General features: G+C 47.4%; 1 long non-coding RNA gene across 3 annotated transcripts in view; it reads left to right on the top strand.

The window, feature by feature from the left end:
- Nucleotides 1–9,795, top strand: part of LOC110357147 (uncharacterized) — a 53,346-nt gene that overhangs the window by 21,078 nt on the left and 22,473 nt on the right. For 2 of the 3 annotated variants that reach the window (XR_010473523.1, XR_010473522.1), the window contains exon 3: nt 1–9,591. This exon is cut by the window's left edge and continues 7,326 nt beyond it. This is a non-coding gene — a long non-coding RNA (uncharacterized LOC110357147). The remainder of the gene's footprint in view (nt 9,592–9,795) is intronic. The other variant, XR_010473524.1, reaches the window with a different exon arrangement.

Raw genomic sequence — 9,795 nt, 5'->3', positions numbered from 1 at the left:
CTCTTGAGGCCACCCTGTGCTTTTGCTGCGGAGACTGTTTAGTTAGTTTGCTAGGACCTTCGGAAAACTCTTTGGTAGAGCCCAGAAGTGGGTCTCACAAGTGCTAAGTCGGTGCTGTCCCCACTGGATGTCCCTTCTTTTACACAGATCAACTGTTTGCTGTGTGCCATGGAGCAACCACAGCCCATCTCTGTTTTAGCATCCTTGCTGGCCGTGGTCAGGTAGGCACAGTACACAGGTGTTTGGAGACCACTCCACAGGGATGTCCAGGTCACTGGACAGGGAAGATGCTTCAGCAGGAGCTGTGATGACTAAGACAGGGCAGCAGCAGGGATAACTGCATGTCCTCCTGGGGAAGGGTGTTTCCAGTCTACTGGGGAAGGAGGACTTATCTCTGTAGCTGCAGAGCAAGGAGAGCCTTGTGTGGGTAGGCATGGAGCTGGGGTTCTGCTCCCCGCCTCCCCCTCCAGGCCAGACTTTGTGGCAGGGGCTCTGCGCGTCCCATGTTCATCTGAATGTGGCACCACTGCAATTTTAGTGCAACTGTAACGGGGGGGTTTGTGGCTGCTGTCACTGTAATTATCTGTCTGGTCAATAAAATGAAGGGTACTGAGTCCCGGCAGTTTGGGAGAATGAAGACTGACTTAATTACAGCAACCAAATCTCTCACATCTCTCCCGTCCACTGAAACACCAGCCTGCCTTCATGTGCTGCCCTTTAACAGAGCTGCCTATCATGCATCTAAACAAACAAGGAGGGAAGACAGAGGGGAGATTGTTTGTCAGGGATGTGTCTTTGCGAGGGAGGAGCAGCAATATCTGCAGGAGGGACTGAGGTGAAACCCAACATCAAAGGCAAAAGGCTGTCAGCACATTTAACTTTACAGAAACCCTTCTCCTAATAAAAAAGGAATGACCTCGTTACTACGGACACTAACAGTTCCCAGGAGAACACCGGGAGACTGCTGCCTGCACTTTTAATATTCACTTTACAAACAAATGGGAAACCTTGAAATAATTTCGATGTTGTTCTTGGCAAGTTGTTACAATGTTGTGTCCTTATAAAAATCATGTAAGAATTTATGTAGTGTGAGTTTACTTTTCATCCGCTGCTTTTCCTTGCTATCAATCTCCCTCCTTCTCACTACGCGAGTCCTTGCGGAAAAGATCAGGATGCCCAAGGAGTGAGGTGCCAGCTGAGACAGCAGGTTCAGTGGGAGGCACTGTTAGGCTGGGCTTTCACTGCTGAGAGAGGGCCTGTTTCTGGAGGAGATGCTCTAAAACTGTGTCTGGGAGTGCAGAAAAATGCCAGTTAGTCAGCCAAGTGTCTCTACATGTTACACGAGCGGTCTCTTTTCATGGGTGAGGCCTTCTCCCCAAGTTACCACAGGCTAAGTGAATAGAAATCTTCCCTGATGTTTCCTTTGTGTTACATTCTCTGTATAGTACTTGAGGTTTCCTTGACTCTTAGCAGGGGAAAATGCTCTGTACTGGAAATAACCCTTACAGCTGACACCTCAAGCTGTTAAGAACCAGTCCACAAACTCTTGCCTACACTTCAGCTGCTCTGCAGCCTGGGGAGTCCCCCTTCCTCTCCTGGCACCTGCACAAATTGATGTGTAGGATCAGACACACCCCAACACACACATGAAAACGTAAATGTGCATGCACATATGTAATTTAACTCCCATGTGCCTGTCCACATTCACCCACAAAAGAGCTTGGTTCTGTGCATGTCAGGTTGTTCCTCCTTACTTGTCCCTTACAGCGCCATCCATCCCTGGTGCAGATTTGTTGCCAATTCTGGCAGTTGTGTACAACACGCCTTTATGCCTTGGGTTCATCTTATGTACAGCCAGCCCTGAAACCAAACTGTGGGAAAGGTGGTTCACATTTGAATATCTGTGGTTCAGACTTTACCTGTTTTTCTAGACATCTGCTGAGCCTCACTTCATCCCAGACTCAGTTTGTCTGAGCTCAGGATTTCTGACTATTGCTACAAGGCAAAAGGCAAGCTCCAGCTGTTCCTCTAGGCTTTTGAGCAGAAGGATGAAGTACAGAAAGAGGATGTAATGATGGCAAGTAGTCTGTGGGAATGATGCCATTCCTTGGTACTCTAGGTATCAAAGAACCCACTAATGAACAATTTGCAAAAGATACTTTTCAACCATTTTGAAGGAAATCACTGACTGCTGTGAGCAGGAGAGTGCAGATGGCTTCATGCAAGTGTGAGCTGTTGCCCAGGAGCTGGCCTTCGCAGTTGTGAGCTATGCAAGAACCAGGAGGAGCTCTTTCTGCTTCTACACCCTCCTCCATAGATGTCTGGGAGTGAGTCTAAACCAACGGGCATACCTGTCATCTACAGCCAGGTAATGATGAGACATTTTCCTTGTACCACCTGTACCATCTCTAGCAGTCACGTGGATCTAGCGTTTGTTTTTGTTTTTCTGATCTTTTTTATTCCCAAATATTAGGGTGGTAACGGACAAAATCCATTCTGAAGGTTTGTCATTGTCAATTTGTCATTGAAAACCTTGACTAAATGGTGCCTTGGAAGTGCAGAGAAGATGCTCTTTAAAGCATTCCAACGAGATGCAGGCAGTCTCTGTTCCACAGCTACTTCTTTGTAAGCCAAATTTCATGTAGAGGGGAGCTGGAAATTTTATTTCCTTGGTAAAGACCTTAGAAATCTATGTACCAAACTCTACAAGAAAAGCCAGATGTTAATACAGAAATATGGGTCAGATTTCTCTTTGCTTGAATGATGTAAATAAGTTGTCTCAGATAAGTGCAAAGGGAATTAACCTGTGTTAAACCTCAGAGCCAATGATACAAATCACTGAAATGCTATTTTGCAAAGGTCCTAAGCACTTCTATGAAGTTTCACTTCACTGGGGTTTTATCTTGACTTGTTCTGGCATGTTTGCTTATTCTCATTCTCTGTTATTTCAAGTTTCATCTAAACACTAACAGGAATTTGAAAATATTAATAAAAGAGGAAGATACTTCAAAGTGCCCACTTATGCACATGTGTATATGTTTGTTAATAGTCTGACATGCACCGGAAGTCTTTTTGAGTCTTAGGTGGGGCACACCATCACAGCTCAGTTTGTAGGCTCAGATTATTGCAGGCAAGTGAAAAGCAGCAGGATGGACTTGGTAAGACCATACTCATCAACTTCAGTGAATTCCCAGATAGACTTTTACATGCACATCTAACCTCAAGCAAAGCTGTGGCTAGGCAGTGAATTAAAAAATAGCCAAGTATATGCCCAAAATTGCAAGGGCAAATTTGCATACAAAAATCCATGTGCTACAGTGTAAGGAAGAGTGGCTGGTAACCAGCAGTTCAAAGACAGACATGAAATCTTGGGTCACCACCTGGCTCTGCCACAGATTTCCTTTATATCCTTGGTCAATTCACTTACTCTCCCTGTTCCCTGTCCTCCAGCTAAGGGAAGGATGCAATAATACCTTGTTAATGGTCTTACACCTTGAGGGTGTGCAGAGGGAGGACTTGACTTTCTCTGTGTTTGTATACTCCTGAGCAAAAAGGAGTCCAGATTAGAACTGCCTGGGTCTGCTGCTGGTCCCTAAAGTAATTATATCAAATATCTGGACCAAAAATAAAACTTCACAATGTTCGCCCATTTGGGGCTGAAATATATATTTCATTCAACAACCAGGAATGTAAAGTTTGGCTATAGTTTCAACTCCTAATTTCTTGCTTGTTTGTTATTTTAGGTAATTGAAATCATATTCAAAATGCTTACCCCTTCTTGTTTCAAATCAAGAGGGCATCTGCTTTAAATAAACAATTACCTACTAATTCAGATTTTCTTCTGGGTCACTTTTTGGTCTTCCTTTCTCCAATCAAAAGGTTGCTGCACAGTGGCACACCTGACAGAAGTGCTTTAGCCTAGTTAGCTGCAATTTTCCAGAGAAACTTCTTTGCTTGGTAATTCCTCACAAGACTTGAGGACAAAACAAGTTTTTGTAGCTGTCTGCATTGGAGGGGAAGGTTGCCCTCCTCCTCCTTCTCTACCTGACCATTGACTTGAAGAGTGTGGGGCACTGAATGACCCAGCAGAGAGACATCACCTACAAGCATGGCGGTAAGAACAAGTGCTTTTGATGAGATGCTGTTATCCTCAGAACAAGCCTTCTGCCTTTCTAGGTGGGACAGTGTGACCTCTTTAACCTCATCACTGGATCAGTGCTCCCAAATTAGTGTAAGCATCCCACCCGAATTAAGCAAGTAGCTCCTAGCTCCCAGCTCCACAATCCAGCCTTAGGCATCCCCTCTTAACCTGACGCCTGTGTCTCTGTCTTCCTCCCTCTCCCCTGAAGCCCCCTGCTTGTGGGCTCCTTGATATTTTCCAGTCCTTCCCTAATGAGCACTGCAGAATTACAGCTAATTAAGGATGTAAATGATGCTGGAGAGAGGGAGAGGATGGGAAGGGGCGGGGGGGGAGGGCAGCTACTTGCTGTGTGCAACTCTGCAGTAAAGTGTCTCCTACCTCAGCAGAAAAGTTATCACAGGAGACAATGTCAACTTTATGGAGGGGGGAGGGCCCTTCGTATGGCTCCATACCCGCCTGCAATAGCTGCCGCCTCTCTTACGTGTCAGCGCTGCAGATGCTGATGTCCTCCCTCCCAAATGCTGCTTTGTCAGCTGGTGCTGTCACCGAGCCCTGGTCTCCCTCTCCCATGCTTGCTGCCACCCTTGTCTGTCACCTGAGGTGAGGGACTCAGAAGACCCCAAAACCCACAGGTGTTCTGGGTAGGGGATCTGCCATCTCCCTCTTGCTTGCAAAGGGATTTTGCCCTGCTGGTGTGGGTCATCTCCACCTCCACAACCAGGGGGTTGGAGAGGAGCCCAGTGCTTGGGGTGATGGTGTGTTTTGGCCACTTCTACTAGGCACCAGGGCACCGGCCTCTCTGTGCTGCCACCTGACAGTGCTGGCCCCTGGCCACTGCTCCCCGGGGGAGATTAGGGATAAGCCCCTTGTCTCTGCAGGGGTGGCTGGTGGGCTAGGACAATGCACCCTGTGGGGTGGCACACGCTGTCAACTGGAGCTGACAGCTCAGGTCGCATGGCCCCAACATACTCAGTAGCTCACATGTGTGAGCTGGTCTGGTTTGCTTTAGGAAAAGCTCCTCCTGGTGAGCAGTGCAGGCACTAGAGGAAAATGGGGTTCATCCGGTGAGGGGTTCAAGCCCTCCCTGGCTGTCTGCTGCTGCCCATGCCGGGAACCAGGAGCCAGCCGGCCAGCAGCCCCCTGTCGGGGAGAGACGGCTCTGCCAGCACCGAGCAGCTGTTTGAACCCATTCCAGTCTCGCTGGGCCCTCCCGAGCGCGTTTCCAAGCACTCAGGGTCCCCGTTGGCGTATTTCTCTGCACATTGCCCAGATCAATGAATTGTGAAGGCATGTTTGTCCCAGCGCCATGGCCGGTCCGTCTGTCTGTCTGCCCACCTGGCAGAGGCAGGGCCATGGATCCGGGTCAAGGGGAGATGGTATCGGGTGACGCTGGCAGTGGCGGTGGGTTTTGTTGTTGTTTCCCTAGATCACTGTGCAATATATTCCGATTTTTTTTCTTGTCATTAAGCCAGTGCCTCGGAGATGATGATGTAGTCCCTATGTGGGCCGCAGAAAGCACTTCGAGCCGTGCTGGAGTCGTGCTGGGTGGCTCTGATAGCAGAGCTAATGGGAGCGAATGGGATGCAACGAACTGTTCTAATGACACCAGCCAGGGAAGAGACAACAGTAAGAATAAATAAATGTTAACTATTTTCCTCTTCCAGACATTTGCATCTATTGCCATTAAGTTCATTTAAATAAGAGAGAGAGCGAGAGAGAAAGGGAAACTTACTACTACTCTTAATAACGAGTGTCTAAAAATAAATTAGGATGCTGGGATGCACTTAAGGCATTTTAAAAATAAGTCTGATTTTTTTCCCCCTTTCCTCCTTTTTTTTTTTAAGTGTTGGAGGGTTTTAATTTGGGCCGAGTAATTTTGGTGCAAACGCTTGGGCGCCTTTCGTTGGGAAATTGGGAGGAATGCAAACAAGATTTCACTTCATTAAACAGGGGCAAACAGTAGAGAAATTGCACTTACTTATGGAAATGACTTTTAAACATGAACAGCATTTACTTGCATTGCCTTGTGCTGAATTTTTTTTTTTTAAAAAAGATTATACATGTGAATAATTCACTGCGGGCCAATTAGATGATGACTTCATTTTTAACCTCTCTTCCTTGCCATCTTGCTGGCTGTCCCTTTCATTGCAATTTCCACCCTCTTCTTTCCCTTCAATAAATTAATAAAGATCAAATAATCCATCTCCCTGTGGTGCCAAGAACTAGCTTCTTGGAAAGGGTATAAGAGGAGAAATCAAAGGATCACTGTCTGTGCTGAACTACTGTGGGATGAAGCAGGAATAACTCTGTGGGATTTCTACAAGCAGAGCTGTACCCATGTATTCAGAAAGAAGGAATGGGAGGAATGAAAAATGGGCAGAAATGAAAGGAGGAGGGAGAGAGAAAAAAGATCTCCATGCTCTCTGCCTGTGGGATCAGGTGCTGGAGAGAGGCTGAGCAAGCAGGATTCACCCTCTGTGAGGCTCCATTGATGCTGACGGCATTGCACCGTGGTGAGTTTGCTCCACTGGGCTAAAAGCAGCACTCCTGCAGCATTTCTGTGGATAGACCTTCCAAGTGAGACCCTGAAACCCTTCAGCACCCCTGGATGCGGATGGAGGCAGCAAAGATGTGGGACCAGAGCTTGTACCAGGGGAGGCTGGGCTGGGATGTGAGGGGGAGCCAGGGCAGGGTGATGCTGACTTTTGCCAGGGCCCTGTGGTAAGGGACCTGACAGCAAGTGGACAGAGTTCTCCATGGGGTCTCACAGATTTTTCCCCATCTAACAGATGCTAGGTGCTCTTGCTGTCATTAACCCATGTGTCAAGACTTTTCCCAGTTCAATGTGGGAAATAGGCTGTGGGGTTTCATGCCACCAGGATCTGCCAAAGCTTTCAGGGTGCTGGGAGTAAGAAGCTCCAAAAGAGACTGGCTCCCTCTGATCCCCGCTTTGCTGCTTCTGCATTTCCTCAGATTCCTGCCAGCTTAAAATGGGCATTGGGAGATTCTGTCCATGCAAATCCCAGTCATGCTTACAGGAAGACAATACTCATCCTCAAAAGTTTTTTTCCCAAATATTTAATTCCTGGAGCTCTTTGCAGTAATTAAATTATGTAACACAGAACCTAAAAGCCTCTAAAAACATAATAATAAAATATTTAATTAGCTCATTATGAAAGATCAGCTGATCTACCCGTTCAGTTTCTTATGTGACATTTGCCTGTGTTTCTCTTGTCTTAGTCTTAGGTCTCATTCCTACGTATGACTCACTCTACATCAAATGTGACTCTTATCCTCCTTTCATCTGCTCTAAAAGGAAGGAGAAAAAACTTTGTTGCCTTCCCAGTGAAACTCCCTGTTCTCTGGCATTGCCAAGGCAAGGGTCAATGGGAACATATTCACTTTTGGCATCACCCTCAGCCCCCTTTTTTTCCTTTGGTAAGCAAGAGGTTCCTCTATTGATGGAGTGACACTGCAGAAGAGCCACTGCTGGTAGAGTCTGTGTCAGCCCTATGGGGTGAGTGTCTGTCCTGTCATCTCCTTCTTACAGGTGGGGAAACTGAGACACAGAGAGGGTAGAACACTCATTAGCTCCTGTTCAGCGTGGCCCATCAGAAGCAGAAATGGAAGAGCTGGGACCATGGTCAGAAGTAGGACTGTCCATAATTTCATTTCTTCTTTAGCTCTCATTTAAAAGCCTTTTTTTTAATGAAAAAGAGAATGCCAGTTGCTCTGGTGTAGCAAATAAATGTTTGCTCTGGGCATTGTGTAAATTATCAAGGGCACTAGAGATTAAGTCCTTTCTGGGAGTGGGGTGACAAGGCCTTGGCATGTGCCATGAAATCTTCCTTGGAAACTCCTCTCCACATGGCTGCTAGATGTCTTAGTGACCTTCTTTCACCTCTGTCTCTGCTGCCTCTGAAGCCTTCACCATCTTCCTCCAGGAACTCTTCTCTTGCACTGTCCCAGCCTGCTTCCTCCTAACTGCTTCCCAGGAGGTTTCATGGTCATTTTGTTGGTGTGTCCTTTCTCATCAACTCAGATTCTCAGCCTTTCTGTGCTTTGGTGTTTTTATGGCTCTTAGCTGGTTACAGTTTTAGTGGGGAGGAGGCGGCTGTAAGCAATGACCTGTGATTTCCAGGGAATAGGAGAGCAAGGAAACTTGAAGCAGCATGGCCTCCCACTGGGAGCAGTCCCTTTTAGAGGCCTTGTGTCAATTATGGCTTTCAGAGGCATTTCCCCATTCTATCTGTTTACTCTGGAGAAGCCCAGCATGCCCACTCCAGGGCTCAAGTCAAACAAATTCCCTCTCCTGGCAATGGCACAAAGGTCTTTCAGCCTGTATTTGGGAACTTTGCATTGCTCATTTCTGAATCAACCTACAGCGTCAGGACCTGAGCTCCCGGAAACACGTTGCCTGATGAAAAACACTCACTTTAAGGCTTCTCTGGCTGCTCTGTTGTACTTGTCATCCTCCAGCTGGGGCTGCAGTTGAGGAACACACAGGCAGCAGATGCCCATGTTGCAACAGTCACCAGTGTACCATGCTTTAGCTCTGCGCCTGGTGCTGCTGGCTGTAGTGTAGTGTACAGTACATTTTCTACCTCCACAGGTCTGTTCCTGACAGCTATTCCCAACAAACTCCAACATAGACCCTTTTATCCTGAAATATCCATGGTTGGAGTTGTTCAGGGATATCCCCATGAAAAGCTCCATGGAGAGATAAGCCCAGAAACACCAGCTATGAGACAGCATGTTGTGTGCTGAGCTCTCTCTGCAGGAGAGATGCTTCCATCTGCTACATACCTCTTGAATTCAGGAATGAGACCCCATGGGCTGTTTGGTACCTCCATTGGCCTCAGCAGTCTTAACACCGGGGACAAGTTCAGCTCCATGTACTCATTAACCTGCTTCCCCAGAAGGGCCCAGGGCAGTGTGAGGTGGGCACTCACAATGGTGCTTCAGCTGCGGCACTTTGTGATGGGCACCCTCCTGCTAATCTGCTAGTACAGCATCTGGCTCCCAGGGCTGGGAGCAAGTCCTGACCATCCCCATGTCCACGGGAGGAATGGAGGGCATCTGCTGGCAAGGCAAAGCAAGGCAAGGTCTCTATCCACTGTGCAGTCTAGAAGCCTTGGGCTGCGGAGGACTTTAGAGGTTATTGGCTTATATGACTCTGAAATGAGCTTCATTCTTTTCTTCGGCCTCCTAATGATAGACACCATCTCTGGGCTGTGAATCAACAGGGACCAGGCTTCCTGGACAAGGGCTGGAGAAGATGCTGGACTGAGGCTTCACAGCTGGATTTCTACCTGCAGCCACAGCTCTTGAGATGAAATTCCACCTTGGTTTTCTTTATGGGCTCTATGGAGAACTGGCAGCAGCAGTGGAGTGCTGGTGGTGTTGGGGAGCTGCTGGTTCTGCTGCCCGATACCATCAGGACATGAAAGGTATCATGTCAGCTGGCTGAGTTACATGTTTCTTTCCAAACCCAGCAGATGTTAGCCCCAAAGTGGGGTTGGCGCATCCATTTCACCCCATCATTGGTGGAAGCCATTTTATCCAGGACTGCCTGAAACATGGTGTTTTACACAAGGAATTTCTTATGATTTTCAGTTTGGGCAGAGTAGGGACAGCTTCCTCTCACCAAAATT

This window comes from Columba livia, chromosome 6 (assembly GCF_036013475.1).
Source record: "Columba livia isolate bColLiv1 breed racing homer chromosome 6, bColLiv1.pat.W.v2, whole genome shotgun sequence".
NCBI lineage: Eukaryota > Metazoa > Chordata > Aves > Columbiformes > Columbidae > Columba > Columba livia.
Note: the sequence above shows the minus strand (reverse complement) of the source record. Positions and strands in the feature narration are given on the sequence as shown.